An 18,307-nucleotide genomic window follows, 5' to 3' on the forward strand; every position below is an offset into this window, starting at 1 on the left:
AAGTAGAAGCAGACTCCCCCGCTGAAGAGGGAGCCCCATGCAGGCTCAATCCCTCACTCGGCATCATGACCTGAGCCAAAGGCAGATGCTTAACCGCTGAACCACCCAGGTGCCCTAAGACCATATATTTTAAATCACAATCTATGGATATGCGTATCGAAGCACCTGCAGAGAATTCAATAACCCTGTGATGTTTAGGCAACACTGCTGACAGACTGAACTCTGAAGCATTCTTAGCAAAAGTAGGAAGGAAACCAAATAATACTGTAAGCACACTATCTCCCATAATATGAATTTGTTTAAAATTAAGACCATAAAAACTGAAAAACGAGATGGAAGTCTAGCTCTGTAATTTCCAAAAATGTTAAACTTAAGCTGCAGACAAGAAAACATCACACTGGTGAACTTTAAATGTAGGGCACAAACCTGACAAGAAAGAAGAACAGGAAAAAATATATAGGTCATACCTCAACAAATGCCACAACCTTTTTTCTTTTTTTTTTTTTTTTCCAGAGGAGACAGGAATCATTTAAAATCATTTGTCAGTTTAGAGGTGCCTGGGTGACTCAGTTAAGTGTCCAACTCTTGATTTCAGCTCAGGTCATGATGTCAGGGTCTGAGAGCTGAGCCCCATGTGGGGCTCTGCACTCAGCACACAGAGTCTGCTTAAAATTCTCCCTCTCTTTCTCCCTCTGCCCCTACTCGTGCACTCCCAAATAAATAAATATCTTCAAAAAACAAAATAATAAAATCATTTGTTAATTTTGATATTAGCTTAGAAGTGTTTCAGAGGAAAAGGAGAAGGGATAAAATGAGAGCATGTTTAAATATGCAAAACTGTGTATTCCTTTGCTAATGTTGTTATATTACTTTGCTAATATTATTCTATCTTGTTATTTTATATTGAGGATAAGCCTAGTTTAAAACAGGTTTGTTCAACATATCTACTATTTGAACACAACAAATATCATTTGAGAGTTTAACAAACATTAAGGAAATGTTGACCCTTAGACCACCAAGAAAGAGAAAAGATGCATAAAGCAAGCAGAGACACCTAAAAGATGAGTCTCCTAGCTTGGATTAGCTTAGTCTATTTCTATTAGCTTAGTCTATTTGCTGACAGTCAGAATTTCCAAGCATTAAACTTAAACTTGCCAACTGGTAGAGTTCTTAGCTCTGTGTAGAATGGAAGCCTAAGTAGTTTTCTTAATCCACCATCAGCCATCATCTATTACTAAGGGCTACCCATATCCATGAGACACTTAGGACCTAAACCCTTTTAACAAACACCCGTTAAAGAAAACTGAACTAGCTAGCCATACAAATGAATCTCTAAGAAAATTCAAAACAAAACAAAAAAACTCCATCACGTTCCTTCCACACATGGAAATTTTCCCCATACTTCAAATTCCTAATATGTGGAGCATTTTTAAGGTGAAAGATCCAAAAACAGTCAGGAAGAACATATCCAGAACAGCACAGCCAAAGAGACCGATAGCCAAGCTCTTCTTGGTTGAAAAACACAAGTAATGAGAATAGCGGTGGAAAGGTAGTTTGGGGACTTATGTATAAGACATTTGGCATTAAAACACTGGTATAAATGCTGGGAGAATTTTGGCGAGGCCTAAAAATTTAAAACATTTATTTCCAAGCCTGAATTCAGCTATATAAATAAGGGAGAAAAGTGTTGTCGGGTTACTACCAGAAAAAGATATCAGAAGGTTATTAGCACACTCCCAGTGAGTTCACTTTTATTTATTTTCATTTTTTTTTGAGTTCACTTTTAATAGTGGCAAAGATATACCCTACTTCAGATATACCCAGAGATATGAATAACTCTTGTCTTTATCTTAATTATAACCTCTTGTAGAAAGCACTCTGAATTAGCACCATGATTCCAAGGCAATCTGACATTCAGTTATAGCCACTTTTTATGTCATTTATTGAGTGCTGACTGTGTGCCAGACACCCTGCCACATACTCTACACGGATTATATCAAGAAAACCCCCAAGAAACTATCCACAAAACCAAAAACTATACAACTGGCAAAGAACTCAGGATGTTTCCAACTCACAGGAAAAAAGGAAATAAAAGAGTACATCAAGTTTCCACAAAGAGTAAGGTGGAAATATAATATATAGATCACCTGCTCGATTAAAAGCATAAAACCAACTAAAATTTCTGCCAGGAGTGAGAAGACAGAAAACAGTAGTGAGCAACAGCGTATACAGGATGTCCTCAACGGAGCATAAATCCACTATAATATCCAAGACACAACCATTTCTTGTGATTTTCCTTAAAAACAGAAAGAACAAAATAGCAACTGTGAAATCACCCAGACTACTTAAAAACAAAAAACAGAACACCCATCTCCTAATCATCAGTTCATGCCAAAAAAAAAAAAAAAAAAAACCACAAAAAACAGAAGTCCCCCCAGACTAGGCATTTATGGTAGGGCACGGGGGAGAGGAACAACAGGATGACAGTGGCTATCATGTGGCCAGAAACCGGTCTGTCAGCAATTCGTCGCACGTGAGATCAGCGTCTCTCCAGAGAACCCGCGATCCTGAGGCGGATGCACCGGGCCCCGGCGGCCCCCCCCGCGCGCCCCCGGAACCATCGCGGGGGGAGGGGAGGCTCCGGGAGGCCGAGCCTAAGCCAGCCTCCCCACAGGTAGAAGCAGCCCCGCGAGCAGGAGGAAATCTTTCCAAGCCGACAGATGCAGGAACTGAAAAAGGAGGTCACGATGCTGAGAGAATAGATTTAACCCTTTGGTCCCTGGGCACCGCGAAGCCCGGGGGGCGCGCGGCAGGGCTCGGGGTCGCGGGGGGGTCGCGGGAGGGTCGCGGGGGGGTCCTCCCGCCGGGCGGGGGTCTCCGGCGGGCAGGCTCCCTCCAGCCCTCCGACCGCGCCAGACGTCTCCCGGCAGCCCGGCCACCTCGTCACGAAGAAACTGCTCTGCGGCTGCACGCAACACCTTCGCCACCCGGAACCCGCAATCCTCCCCCATTTGGTCTCCTTCCAAGGCTCCTGCCCGCGGGCCGTGATGGGCGGACCTCGTCGAAGACCCCGAGCCCAACTTTGCGGGGCTCTCCCTCGGCGCGGCCGCCCCCCCGCCGCCCGCCCGCCTCCCTCGGCTCAGGCCGGCCGCGTCCCGCCTGCAGCCCCGCAGCCTCCGCGCCCCCGGCCCGGGGCCTGAGGGGGGGGCGGGCTGCAGACAAAGGGGCTGCGGCGGCGCCGCCGCGGCCGCCAGGACCGTCCCCTCGGGGACAGCTCCGCGCCCCCACCCCGCCCCGCCCCGCGCCGCCGCCGCCGCCGCCGCCTCGCCTCACCGGTGGCCCCGGGGCCCGGGCTCCCGAGCCCGCCGCTGCAGCCGCCCGAGGAACAATGGCAGGAGAAGGCGCCGGCGCCGACACTCGGGCCCTCTGCGGCTCGCCGGCCCGCCGGCTGCTGGCGGACTGACTGACTGACTGACTGACTAACCCACCGGCGGAGGGAGGGAGCGAGCGAGCGAGCGAGCAGGCGGCCCCGCGCGCGCCCTCCCGCCTTCCCTCCGCGAGGCGAGGCCGCCGGCCCGCAGCCAGCCAGCCCGCGCGCGCCCCTCCCCCTCCGTGCGCCACAACATTGTAGTAGATTTCTATTGGGCGGCGCCCGAGGGAGGGAGGGGGCCGGGCCCGCGGCCCGCCTGCCCATTGGCTGAGGCCGAGTTGGGCGCTCCTCTAGTGTCCCCCTCCGCGAGGCCGGTCAGCGCCGCGGAGGGGAGGGAAAGAGGCGAGAAGGCGAGGGGCTGGGCGCGAGTGCGCAAGCGCACGTCCAACTCGCTCCGCAGGCCGGGTGTTCCCGGCCCCCGCAGCACCCACGTGGGGAACGAGGCCGCTCGCTCCCCGGACCTCCCCGGACCGAGGGGAGGCCCTTCCCGCCGGGATTTGGAAGCCTCAAGCAAAGCCGAGGCTGCTGCCAGCCGACCGCCCACCCGTGCACCTCGTGACCTTCTTCTCTAAATCACTTAGCTTTTCCGGGCCTCAGTTTCCCCACCTACCAACTCGGTGGTGTCTAGGCGCCATTCCCACCCTGACATTCGTGGAGGCTTTACCGCTCCTGGCGGCCGTGCCAGGCCCGACGCGGAAGCTGAATGCTGTGGCCAAGCCAAGATTTCACCTGTCTTTTTTGCATGGAAGGGTCTCCTGATTCCACTCCGGGCACCCTCAAAATCATAAAGACCTAGCTTCCGAGGTCTGCACGCCAGCTGAACTTAGGCTTGCTCTGACAAGTTGCCTGATGTGCCTTTATGGACTCCTGAAAAGGAGTTTCGGAGGCCCCTTGACTCGTCACACTCCCTGCCAGGCTGGTCTCTGAAAAGGCTGAGACCAAGAGTTGCATACTCCACTGCCCGAGCCAGCCAGGTGCCCTGTATTAACTATATTTTCTATGAAAGCACAGTCCCTCTAACGTAAGATAGGTTCTGGTATTCCCATTTTAGAGATGAAGACACTGAGGCAGAGAGGCTTAGACCTGTCAGGATAAGAAGCCAGGCCATCTAACCAGAACCTGCCTTATGCCAGCTTCTGGCTCTCCTGGTATCTGATCACAGCCCCTCCCATCTGCAGCTCAGCCCTAGACACAGACACCTGGGTTCAGTCCTCCCTCATGCTTTGGACTTCTGTCTGTCTCTAACCCCATAAAGGGAAATAATGATAGTTCAACCTCGTAAGAGCTACTGTAAGAATTAAGTCAGTTAAAATATGTAAAGGGCTTAGAATAGTGCCTAGCTCATAGTAAGATCTACCTAAGTGTTCACTGTTACTGCTATTCAGAGACTGAAATATGGAGAGATGTAGCGCAGCCTGACATAATGTTTGTTAAGCTCTCAATTGTCAGCACTGAGCTGAGCACATGGCATGAATTACCTGTTTGAAACATCCTAAGTGAATCACTTGAGCACTACCTGACTACCCTATCTAAAATATACTCCACAGTACCCTTGCCCTGCTTTTTTTTTTAAGATTTTATTTTTAAGTAATCTCTACAGCCAACATGGGGCTCGAACTCACAACCACAAGACCAAGAGTTGCATGCTCTACACTCCCCTTTTTAAAGATTTTATTTTTACCTTGTCTCACTTTAATTTGCTTCATAGCCCTTACTTCTACCTGACTTTCTTTATATTTAATTATTTGTTGCACCTCTCCATAAATTGTGGCAGTTTAGATCCACTAAATGGCAAGCTTCAAGAGGACAGGGATTTTGCCCCCTCTTATTCATCTCCCGGAATAGTGCAGATTCAATAAGTGAACAAGTGAACAAATTATCCCCATTTTATATATAAGGAAGCTGAAGCTTAGTAAGGTCAGGTGACTTGGCCAGGGTCATTCTGTGTACCAGAGGTAAAGCACCTATTCTTGAATATTCTGGTCCCCTATCTCGGGTTCTCAGGTTAAGCCATACTTTTGATTCAGGGAACTCTCACCCTACCATGTTTGTGCCTCAGAGGCTTCCTCCTTATCAGACCTGAAAATCTGGTACCATGGAGGATAAATCCTGAAGATCAATCACCAGGTGGCTTACCATGACCACCATGACCACTAATCCAGCAAATTCAGATTCATAAAAACCAATAGTCTCTATCCCATGAAGTGCTAGCCAATAACATAACATATTTCAAAAGGCCTGTTTGGATGGAGTGTGTAGTACTTAGCAATCACCACCCTGAAAAAAAGTAGGAGTCTCAGGCTAGGAAAAAATAGCTGGACTAAGGCACTTTAGTATAAATCACTCTCATATTGAGAGTGCTCTGCAACACCACACCAAAAACTGCTGGCACTGGCTTTAGAATCACAAAGACCTGAATTCCAGTTTTCACTTTCAATTCTTAGCCTGGAGATGAAAGGGCTTTGTAAACTAGAAAGTACTATGCATGCATGACTGATTTTGTTATTAATTAGGTTATACACCATCACCTATTAGGCAAAGTCCTCAATCCCTGAGTTAGCTAGGCCCACCACATAGTAGAGAGTGAGGGGATAAGTAATGCCCAGTCTGAAGGAAGAGAAGCTACCCACACTACCCACAGTCATGTGCCCATGTGTCTCTGCAATTCAGACATCCAGTTCCAGTTCACCCCGCAGAGGCAGCCACTGGGTCCCAAGGGTAAAAGTCCCAAGCACCATCCCTGAGGCTAATTTTCTAAGCAGAAATTCAGCAACCTGCCTGCCTGCTTCATGCTCACATCTGGGTGGCGGTTGTGCCATGCTCCAAGACCCAGGTTGGGGTCTCTAGGGGCCATTTCTATCCCGCCTGCCAGCTGAGCCCACCACTGCCTCCTCCACCACCCCTCCTGTTCCTTCCTAGGGAATACAGGCCCTGCTAGCTGCCTGTCAGCCCCTAGAACGGTCAAGGGCACTGAGGAAAAAACAAAACAAAAAGAAAAAAGACAGCATGAAAGGGTCCTAATCCTTTCCCATTGCAAACTGAGCTCAAACACCAGCTGCACAGAAGAGGGTGAAATTAGGTGTCGAAATTAGGTGGTGATCAGTGGGGAAGGACAGGGAGGGTAGCTGGGGCCTCCGATGACCTGGAAGAGATGAGGTTGGGAGACAGTGGGGGTAGAGTGGGGGAAACAGTTGGAGTCTGAGCCATTCCCAAATCTGGGACATGGGCGGATTAGGGACACAGCTGGCCTTACGGCCCTGTGATAGGGCTCGTGGAAAACATTTGTCTGTTGTCGGAGAGTGGCAAGAGATGAAGAGGGCTTTGAAAAGCTGGGCCCACCAGCAAAGTGTTCTAAACAGTCACTACTGAATAAAAACCAATCCTGGTAAAAAAAAAAAAAAAAAAAAAGTACAAAAGAGTAGAGTTATCTTTCCATCTTGCCCATGGTCATAAAATTGCAGTCATTTTAGACCTTTTAAATACAAATGATAAACAGGCTATGATCAGGCAGAAAAATTACTGTTCATACAGTAGTATGCCTTTCCTGGGCAATTATTTTTAGTAGTAGTACTTGAATTGTTCATAAAAAATATAGTTAATACAGGGCACCTGGCTGGCTCAGGCAGTGGAGTGTGCAACCCTTGGTCTCACGGTTGCGAGTTCGAGCCCCAGGTTGGGTGTAGAGATTGCTTAAAAATAAAATCTTAGAAAGGAAGGAATAGTTCAACTTAATGCTTTTTTCAAACTTAAATCATACTGTTTGGAACTGAGTTTGGAACTAATTGGAACCTAATAATTTGACATTTGCATCACCATTTTTAATACTGCCCTCAAATAGATATACCATAATTTAGTTAATACTAAACACTGAACAGCTAGGTTATTTCCCATTTTTATTTCTTTTATTCAACAAACATCCTTTTATCTAATCATACCTATGATTATTTTTTTAGGATGCATTGACTGCAGCACTTTTTTTTTTTTTTTCTGAAGTATTACACATAAGCCTGCCCGTTCTGGTCATTTTTGAGATAAAGGTAAAGGTAATTGGCATATGTAGGAATTTTATACAATATCTTGTCTTTTGCATTTGAAAACACAGAGCATGCTTTGACCTCTTTGACACAATGCACTTTGCTTGGAAAAAAAATGCATTAAGCTTGGTTCTAAAGCACAGTAAGAACAAAAAGTGTGATTTAGGGATGCCTGGGTGGTTCAGTGGTTGAGCATCTGCCTTCAGCTCAGGGCATGATACTGGAGTCCCAGGATCCAGTCACATATCGGGCTTCTTGCATAGAGCCCGCTTCTCTCTGTGTGTCTCTCATGAATAATTAAATTTAAAATTTTTTATTTTTTTTAAAGATTGTATTTATTTATTCATGAGACACACACACACACACAGAGAGAGAGAGAGAGAGAAAGGCAGAGACATAGGCAGAGTGAGAAGCAGGCTCCATGCAAGGAGCCCGATGTGGGACTCAATCCCAGGACTCCAGGATCATGCCCTGAGCCGAAGGCAGGAGCTAAACCGCTGAGCCACCCAGGGATCCCCTAAATTTAAAAAATTTTAATGTGATTGAAATACATCCATTGGAGTTAGCAAGTTATGTCCTTTCTGCCAAGAAGAAACAGGGGCAGAAGGGAAGGGAGTTGAAAATGTAAAAGATGGTAGCTAAGACACTTCCTCTAGGCCTCTAGATTCCCAAAATGTTAGAACTGGATATGCCCCTAGAGGTCCTCAAGCTCCAGCTGCTAGCTTTTAAACAGATGGGGAAATGGGTACAGAAACTGGAAGGGACTTGTCCAAGGTCACACAGCAGAGAGTGGCAGAGCCCAAACTTGAACACAAGCCTTCTGATCCCTACTGCAGGATTCTGTTCTCTGCCTTCTGAGTCCACCTAAATTTCCCTTCCAAAGCTACATGCCAGGGATCACTGGGTGGCTCAGCGGTTTAGCGCCTGCCTTTGGCCCAGGGCATGATCCTGGAGTTCAGGATCAGGTCCTGCATCGGGCCCCTTGCATGGAGCCTGCTTCTCCCTCTGCCTGTGTCTCTGCCTCTCTCTCTCTCTGTGTGTGTCTCTCATGAATAAATAAATAAAATCTTAAAAAAAAAAAAAAAAAAAAAAGCTACAGGCCAAGCTGAATTCTACAGCTATAAAAACCTAGGAATGTCTGAGCTGGAAGGGCCCTTAGATATAACTTATTAATAAGAATAATGACAACTGCATTTATTAGGTATTTACTAAGTACAGGGTACATACTAAGTATTTTATATGCATTTATTGCATTACACCTCATAGCAATCCTACAAAGTAATATTACTTTCAATTGCAGTCGAAAAACTACAGCCCAGGGCACCTGCGTGGCTCAGTCACTTAAGTGGCTACCTTTGGCTCAGGTCATGATCCCAGGGTCCTGGGATCAAGTCCTGCATTGCGCTTCTTGCTTAGCAAGGATCCTGCTTCTCCCTCTCCCTCTGCCTCTCCCCTCTGTTCATTCTCTCTCTCTCTCTCCCCCACCTTCTCTCTCTCTCTCTCTCCCTCTCAAATAAATAAATAAAATCTTTAAAAAAAATAAAGATTTTATTTATTTATTCATGAGAGACACACAAAGAGAGTCAGAGACATAGGCAGAGAGAGAAGCAGGCTCCATGCAGGGAGCCCAATGTAGGACCTGATCCCAGGACTCCAGGATCATGCCCTGGGCCAAAGGCAGAGGCTCAACCTCTGAGCCACCCAGGCGTCCCAATAAAATCTTTAAAAGAAAGAAAAACTACAGCCCAGAGACATGAGGTGATTTACCCAACATCACACAGCTTAAACTAGCTCTGTCTGATACTACTGTCCACTGTTCCACACTGCTTTCATATCACTCTCAGAAAAGCAGTTTGGAAATGATATGAATGAGCAATACCAGCATCTGTCCCAACACCCCCAGGGAAAGGCTGTTGTGGCTGCTTCTGACTATAGCCCTGGGACATTCAAGGAGGGACTCAAGGATCTGGCCTCCTGTGACCCTCCCTAACCCCCTTCTCTCGACAGCTGGAGTGAGCCTAATGACCCTGATCCAGCAAAGCCTCCAGCTCACTCAAGCTTAAACCATTAATTCTCTCTCCCCAGGGCCCCAGGTATCCTCTAGAGGGTTACCCAAGAAAGAAGGGGAGAGACTCGGTGCCACCAACTAGCTGAGCCCCTTCTAAAACTGCTAAAATCAGCCTGGCCCAACCCTCACCTAGGAGATGGCAGAGGAGGGGCCACTGGGAAGCAGGCAGGACTGAGCATCTCCTTCCTATAGGCACTGAGGATCACGGAATGAACGAGTCCCATACATTAAGAGCAACCAACACTGGGTGCCTGGGTGGCTCAGTTGGTTAGGTGGTTCAGTTGGTTAGGCGTCTGCCTTCAGCTCATGTCATGATCCCAGGGTCCTGGGATCCAGCCATGCATTGGACTCCTTGCTCAGCAGGGAGCCTGCTTCTCCCTCTCCCTCTGCCTGCCATTCCCCCTGCCTGCCATTCCCCCTGGTTGGGTGTTCTCTCTCTCTCATTCTCTCTCTCTCTCTCTCTCTGTCAAATAAGTAAATAAAATCTTTTTTAAAAATTGCCATTATTATCATCCCATAAATGGGTAATGGCAAAAAGAGGTAAAAGAAATGTGGACTTTTGAGGCAGGCAGACCCGGGTTCAAATCACAATTCCACCACTGAGATGATATGTGAGTCTAAGCAAATCAATTCTCCTCTCTTCCTCATCTATGCAGAAAAGCTGTATACCAAGTACTTCTTTTTTTTTTAAAGATTTTATTTATGTATTTATTCATAGAGACACAGAGAGAGAGAGGCAGAGACACAGGCAGAGGGAGAAGCAGGCTCCATGCAGGGAGCCAACGTGGGACTTGCACCACCGGGGCTGCCCCCAAGTACTTCTTATATACAGTATGTTAATGAACCTTCACTATAGTCCCTTGAGAAAGACATGACTGTAATTCCGATTTTACAGGTGAGGAAGTAAAACACTTATCCAAGATCACCCAGCTAATAAGTGTCCAAGTCTGGATACAAATCTACATCTTCCTGGCTTTATTGCTATTACTCTTCTTATAGTTTACAGATTGCCTGCATTTTCACAATGGTCATTGTACTGATACCAGCAAAGATATATAGTGCACTCGCTATGAGCCCACTACACTATCCTGCCTCTCTTTCCAGTGAGGCCAAGTAGGTGTCTCTCTCTCTCTGACAGATGAGAAACCTGAGGCCTAGCAAGAGGTAGTGATATCTCTATGGTGACCCAACAACAAAGCAGCTAAGCAGGGACTTGAATCCAGGGTTCCTTCCCTAGGGTTCCTTCAATATTATTACTGAATCCTAAGCATCAGAAAATGCCCTGCCTCCTGAGTATCTGGAAACCTTATACCTAGGTCTCCCAGGGGAATTGGAGAAACCCCCCCCCCCCTTGTAGCATAGAGAGCTGGGGGTGTGGAAGAGAAACTTTCCAGGATACTGCCTGGGTTCTCCAGGTGCCCAGAGCTTTAAACACCTGTGTCTTGGCCTGCCTATGCCATGTACCCATAGCTGGGAAGGGGGGGTCGTTACAGAGGAAGCTGCATGAGGCCTGGGCTTCCCTGGCTGGCACAGCTCTCTGCTGTGATTTCTGCTGAAAAACAAAAAGCTCAATCCTCTGGGCCTACGTGCTAATTACCAATAATGACATAATAACCATTGTGGGCCCAACAGCCAAACAGCCCCAACTAGAAATTCTGCATAGCTCAGTCTCAGGAACAAAAGATTTGAGCACTCCAACCGAAACTGATGCTCTAGCAGAAAATGTCAGAAGCAAAAGGGCTTTAGGGTTGACCCAGCCAAAAGTGTTATCTGACAAATGAAGAGCATGTCGGCCACTCGTACAATTACTTATTGAGAATTATTTATCTGCACAGAATAGTGCCAGACCCAGAGAGAAGAGGCTTCATTTTTTTTCATTAAATAGCTCCACAAGAGGCGCCTGGGTGGCTCAGTTGGTTAAGCATCTGCCTTTGGCTCAGGTCATGATCCCAGGGTCCTGGTACTGAGCCCTACATCGGGCTCCCTGCTCCGCAAGGGGCCTGCTTCTCCCTCTCCCTCTGCCTACTGCTCCCCTTGCTTGTGCTCTTTCTGTCTGTCAAATGAATAAATAAAATCTTAAAAAAAATTCACTCCACAATTATTTATTTAGCACCTACCATGAGCCAAACACTCTTCTAAGTACAGAGAATATAACACTGAACAAGACAGACAAAAATCACCATCGTCACTGAGCTGACCATTCCAATGGGGGGGGGGGGGACAAACAATAAACAAGTGTTCAATAAAATACAGTAAGTCAAAGAATGATAAAATGCTATGGAGAGGAAAAAAAAAATAGGCCTAAAGGGAAGATAGGGAATGTTCCTGTTGTGGCAGCAAAGAGTGTTACCATTTTAAATAAGATGGAAGGGCCTTACTGAGAAGGTGACATTTAAACAAAAAAATTAAGGACATGAGAGAGCAAGTCATGAAAGTATTTGGGGGCAGAGAGTTCCAGGGCTAGTGCACAGCAAGTGAAAGGGCCCTGGGGTGGAAGTGTGCTGAGTATATTCAAAGACTTGCCTGTGATCATAGATTTAGTCATTGACAGAGCGGAGAGAGGAAAGGAATCACATACAGACTGATCACCCACTTGTACTTGAACTCTCTTAAGCCTAGGGCAACTCTGGAGGTAAAGATTATGCTCACCATCTCACCATTTCCCAGATGAGGGAGTGAGATCCAAAGAAGAGAAGTAATTGATCCACAGCACACAGCTAGAATGAGCAGGTCTATTTGACCCAGGCTGCTAGTGCCTCCCTGCTTCTCTTCTCTATGTCCTGCCCATGCAAATCCCAAGTATCCGTCGAGTGAATTAATGAATGAACAAATAAATTTCTCAAGCCCTGCTCTCCCAATGAACTGTTTGCAGACCGGTCTTCTTGTCTCTACTAATCATGGAATAACAACAACAATAATTCCAATGTGTCAGCTCCGAACTGAATATTTTAACCTGAATTTAGCGCCTCCCCCCCCACCTCAGGTAATCTTAAGAGAAGGTGCTAATATTTTCCCCATTTTACTTGTGAGAAAACTAAAGCTCATTGAGGTAGAACTCACTAGAGGTCCCACAGTTGGTAAGTGGTGAAGCTGGGATTTAAACCTAGGTCTGTCGACTCCGAAATCCTTTTTTTTAATCCTATAATATTAGTAGAAACCTCTGACATCAATCCATCCCCTTCCCTTTATAAACCAGAGAACAGGCTCAGCAAGGGCAGGTGAAGAGCTAAGGGAGGGATGAGGCCCACCAGCCCCCAGTCTGGCATCCCTTCTACTCCACCACATGGGGGCTGTGGACTAGGTTTTCTCTTCTATGCCTGCCCATTTCCCCCACCTCCAGAAGGCTTCGTGTTGTCCCAGCTCCCAGAGGACAGTTCCAGGAAGCTCACGCTCCACCCCTGCCTCCTCAGCCTAGGCCTGGGTAATTCAAGACCCTTCTGACTGCCTTCCCAAAGTGCTTGCAGTGGCATTAACCAGAGGCAACGGCAAAAGGGAAACCGTCCTCATGTGGCTCCTGGAAGAGAAACAGTGCAGGCTAGGTGCCAGGAGGGCAGGATGGACCGGGGGCAGGAGCCAAAGCCAGGCCGAGGGTGAGGCTAGAGTGTTCCAGCCAACCAGAAGTGGGGGAGAAGGGGAGGAGGGTAAAAGATGCTGAGCCTCTGGCTTTGACACTGGTTCATTGAGTGTCATTTGTTCAACAAGAAACTGTATCAGGGTGCCTGGGTGGCTCAGTCGGCTGAGTGTCTACCTTCAGCTCAGGTCATGATCCCAGGGTCCCAACCACTGAAGCCTCAGAATGCTCAACACTGGACTAAGTGCTTTATCTGCATCATTGCCAATCTTCGCAGTAAAATCAGCCCCATTTTACAGCAGAGGAAACTGAGGCTCAAAAAAGTGAAGTGACAGCCAAGGTCACTGTATCACACCCATTCATAGTGTAGTGCAAACAGGGTCTGGAGACCTGGGTCCCTGCTGCATGACCCTTGCACCATCAGCCCCCTGCTCTGATATGAGGTTCCTGCATCTGTACTATAAGGGACGTGGTCAGGAGCCCCTACTGTAAAATCCAGGGGGCTCCAGGACCCAGCTCTGCCCAGACTGTGGGGCCTCCCGCAGATACAGGGCATCACACTTAACTCTTCTCCCCATCACCCAGAAAAAAAAGGGCCTGGTTATCAGCTTCCAGGGGAAAAAAATAAAGCCACAGATTTTCAAAATATTTGTCCCTGTTTCAAGGCTGCTGGCTTTGGCCTCCAGCCAGGAAGGGGCCCCTGGGGTGGGGAGTTGGGGGGAGCCCAGGCCTCAAGACTGAGAGTCCTTGGGCCTGAGGCCAAGGGGGGCAAGGGGCAGATGGGGGCGAGCTGGGCAGTGGGCCAGGACCCCTCTGGAGATTTGGGCTTGTTTCTTAATCCTTTCCTCCTTTTGTTGGCCAGAGCCAGCTGCCAGGAGAGGCGGGCGGGGGAAGCAAGCAGGGGGGAGCAAAGAGATTGAAAATCCAAATACTGATGACTGAACTGGAGCCCCTTAGGGGTGCCCATGACATGGAGACACTGTGCAAGGCCATGGGTGGGGATTATCTGGCCATAGCTGCCGCCCCTCCCCATGAGGAGGACCTGCTGTCCCCATTTTACTAAGGTGAACAGTGGTGCAGAGAGGGCAGGTGATGAAGGCCGACCACACAGCTCATAAGCAGCATAGCTAGCTAGCTAGCCAGGTTGTTGACTCCCCAGAGAGGCAGCCACTGGGACTGACTGGGGTGGGGGTGAGGGATGGGGAGATAGAGGGGAACAAGGTGGAAAGGGCCCCAGCAGTCTCAAGAGAGCAGGCAGTTATAAGGGTGACCACCTCCAAAGTGACTGTCCCCAAAGCCCTGCATGATCTGGATCCAGCCTCCCCTCCCATCACCACATCACCTCTCCCTCTCTGTTCTGGTGTATGTAGGTATGTACGCACATATGTACATAAGAGCCCTGAGCACATTATGCTGATTCAAGCCTTCACACATCCTGTTCCCTGTGCTTACAAAGTTGTTCCCTCTATCGCCTGCCTGGGTGGCGCAGCAGTTTGGTGCCTGCCTTTGGCCCAGGGCGCGATCCTGGAGACCCGGGATCGAATCCCACATCAGGCTCCTGGTGCATGGAGCCTGCTTCTCCCTCTGCCTATGTCTCTGCCTCTCTCTCTCTCTGTGACTATCATAAATAAATAAATAAATAAATAATTTAAAACAAACAAACAAACAAACAAAAAAAACCAAGGTTGTTCCCTCTACCGCCTGCCTAGAGAGCTCTCATTCATCCTTCAAATCCCAGTTCAAATACCCAATGCCAGGGATCCCCAGGTGGCTCAGCGGTTTGGGCCCTGCCTTCAGCCCAGGGCATGATCCTGGAGACCCGGGATCGAGTCCCACATCGGGCTCCCTGCATGGAGCCTGCTTCTCCCTCTGCCTATGTCTCTGTCTCTGTCTCTCTCTCTCTCTCTGTGTCTCTCTTGAATGAATAAATTAAATATTAAAAAAAAAATACCCAATGCCTAGAAAGAGTTAACCACCCACTCAGCTAGGGCTAGCTCAGAAGCACTCCTTGCTTCCTGTGCAACAGGAACCCCATCTGAGTCATCTTTGTGCCCCTCAGAATCCAGCACAGTCAGTGCTCAATAAATATTTGTTGTCTCTAGACATTGCATTTTATCACCCAATCTGTGAGGCAGGCAAAACAGGTTTTCTTGTCCTCTCTATCAAGGCGCAGAAAAGGCGGGCAAGAGAGCGGGAGCGACTTCTAGAGGTCAGGCAAACATTCAGTGACACTGGTAGAGCTAGAAGCCAAGCCTTCTCTGCACCACACACACCCCTGCCTGGCCCCCACCCCAAAGAGCTCTCTTATCCCTGTAAGGCCATCCAGGGTCACCACAAGCGACCCTCAAGGCAGGAGTGGAGGGCATGGGCCCTGGTGGCCTGAGGTTTGGCTTTTACCATCCCCCCAATCCAGCTCTGGTTCCTCTTCTTGGACATGTCCCTCAGCCAGAGACCCCAGCAGGCCCCATCACCCCATACTCTAACCCCTTTCCTCTCTTGTCCACCCACTGCAGCGCCTGATCACATCCTGCTGGCTCGGGTCCTAAGTAAACCTCACATCCACCCACTGTTCCCCATCCCATGGCTCAGTCCCAAGCTGCATCTCAGCATCCCTCACCAGCAGAACTGCCCCTGCCTCCCCCTCCCATTTGTCCTCCACACCAGGCGATCCTCCCAAAATATAAACCTGACCATGTCCTTCCCCTGTTTCATGTCTGATGGCTCCCCATCACCACCGGGACAAGTCCTCCTAACTCTCCTGAGCCTGTTTCTCTAGCTGCATTCCCCCAAGTGCAGGTCATGACTCTGTACCTTGGCAAAACAGTTCCCTCCACTAGGAATGCCCTTTTTCCGGGTCTTTGCCTGAGAAGATATTCAGTTTACACTTCAGTGCATCGATCAAAGGTGGAGGTGGTAGTTCTGTGTCCTTCCCCCCAGCTTGACTCTGAGCTGGTCGCAGTAAGGAGGCAGACACCACACAGATTCATCTCGGTGCCCCATGCCCAGCACAGGGCCTGGCACAGAGTAGATGTGAGGGAAAGCAGATGGCTAGGAAAGGGTGCTGTGTTCTTATTTCTGAGAGGCTTCCTCCATCCTTTCACCCTACTGGTGCCTTTTGGAACCTGTCAGACTAGCTTGCTACCTGCCTGTCCCCAGCAGGCCCCTCCCAGACCTGGTCTCTACTGTCCCAAGAGGGCTATCTTTGTAATCCTAAAATAACACTCATAACGATATAATAACAACAATAATTACTGTCATCGGGCACTCACCATGTACCTCATTGCATTGCTTAATCCTCATAAGAACTCTAGGAGGTACATAGGTTCTTTTATTATCCCTATTTTATAGATAAGGAAGCTAGGATTCTAAGAGGTTAAATGTCTTGCTGAAGGTCACACATCTAGTAAACAAGAGATGGGGAATTCAGAGCCAGGCCTTCTCCTGCTTTCTGTTGTCCCCTGTCTTCAAAACTCTTAGAGCACCGGCCTGAGTGGGGGTACAGTGTGTGTGTGTGTGTGTGTGTGTGTGTGTGTGTGTTCAGGAAGCAGTCCTGTAGCCCTCACCAGGCCCCGTGCTGAGCAGTAGAGGTAGCACAGACTCAGGCACAGTCTCTGGCCCCTTGGGGGAGGTAAGAAAGTTTTATACTAAGAATTAGGGCCTTGGGATAAGCAGACTTGAGTCTGAGCTCCAGGTCTACCCCTAAGTAACTATGTGACTCTGGGTAACTCATTTGATTTACTTGGTACCGGTTCCCACACCTGTAAAGCAGGGACCATAATGCCTGTATTTCCAGGAAGGCTAGATGAGATAATGCATCCAAAATAGCATATAACAACCCACCCAGCATATAAGAAACATCCGATGGCAATAATACATACGATGACTAGACTCCCAGGATCCCGAGGCCAAGAAAGGATGTGATTCTCCAGGGCCCTCCCTTGGAGCCTCCTTAGCCAGACCCAAAAGTAATAGTGATAATAATGCCTGACCCACCCATTTGCTCATTAAATAATTCTTCAAGGGAAGCGTCCTTTAGTAACTCTATTTTGTCGGTGAGGCATCTGAGGCCCAGAGAAGGTAGGTTACTGAATCAAGTCCCCCACCAAAAGACTGGGACCTCCACTGAACTACTTCTACACTGGGTAGAGCCCAGCCCTCAGCCCAGAGCCCTGGCCAGACTGCTAGAGAGTCTGGGGCTCCTGGATTCTAGTCCAGCTGGGTAGGAAGTTAAAACAGGAGAAGGCAGCCAAAAAGAGGGACACCTTTACTTGGCCCCCTGCCAGAATGAGCTCAGGACTGGGAAGAAACCAACAATTACCAAGCAGGTCCCAGTACTGAGCACTTCTCACTGGCTCCTTCCCACACCCATGTGGGGGAGGCATTGTGATATGCATGTTGCAGATGAAGTCTCCAAGACAAAGAAGTCAATGACTTGTCCAAGGTCACACAGTGAGGAAAGTGGCAGTACTGGGAGGCAGAGTCCCTCTCCACCCCTCCCACCTTCAGCCCCAGACCTCCCCAGCTGCCCTGGTGAAACCTAGAGGCTCCCTCCCCAGTTCTAAGCAGAGCCTTGAGTCTGGTTGCTTAGGTCCTCTCTCTGCTGATTGATGGGTGTGGTCCTCGGCCCCACCCTTAGTTCAGAGGACCCAGAGCTCACTTAGCAGAGACCTCACCTAAGGACCTCCCAGTCTAGTAAGCAAAGAGAGAACTCATGTTCACTGAGCCCCTGTGATGCTGGTCTCTTTACAGCAATCAGCCCTTTAACCCAACACAAAGCACATTGATGAGGCATAGTGACAGGGAATGAATAAATAAGTTCATTCATTCAGAAATATTCACTGAGTACCTACTATGTGCCACTGTGTCCTAGATGCTGGGGATACAGCAGTGAACAGATACACAAGAATCTCTGCCCTAGTGGGGCTTATGTGAAGAAAAGAACAAACATCCGAGTCAGGTAAATGTTGAGATTCGAAACAGATATGCAAAGAGTTGCCCAGCTCCAAGGGGCAGAATAAGGATTCCTGACCAGTCTGGCCCCAAAGACCTTTGCATTGTGTCACATGTCTCAAAAATCACCACCCAGTGTGTTAAGCATTGGAGAGAAGTCAGCTGGTTGTGGTAGGATCTAAACGTCACAGAACTCCCTCCTTCAGTTCTTCCACCCCTACCACTAGGCTCCCTTGACACCTCCCAGTGGCCTC

The 18,307-nt window shown here is 48.5% G+C and overlaps 1 protein-coding gene across 3 annotated transcripts in view; it reads right to left on the reverse strand.

Annotated features, from left to right (window-relative positions):
- Window positions 1-18,307, reverse strand: part of EPB41 (erythrocyte membrane protein band 4.1) — a 197,835-nt gene that overhangs the window by 174,446 nt on the left and 5,082 nt on the right. Inside the window, exon 1 of one of the 3 annotated variants that reach the window (XM_077898826.1) lies at window positions 3,334-3,559. The exons of the other annotated variants lie outside the window; for them this stretch is intronic. The gene's annotated coding sequence lies outside the window, so the exon portion shown is untranslated. Of the gene's footprint in view, window positions 1-3,333; window positions 3,560-18,307 lie in introns of those variants that run through there. 3 annotated transcript variants of the gene reach the window in all.

This window comes from Canis aureus, chromosome 5 (genome assembly GCF_053574225.1).
Source record: "Canis aureus isolate CA01 chromosome 5, VMU_Caureus_v.1.0, whole genome shotgun sequence".
NCBI classification, from domain to species: Eukaryota; Metazoa; Chordata; class Mammalia; order Carnivora; family Canidae; genus Canis; species Canis aureus.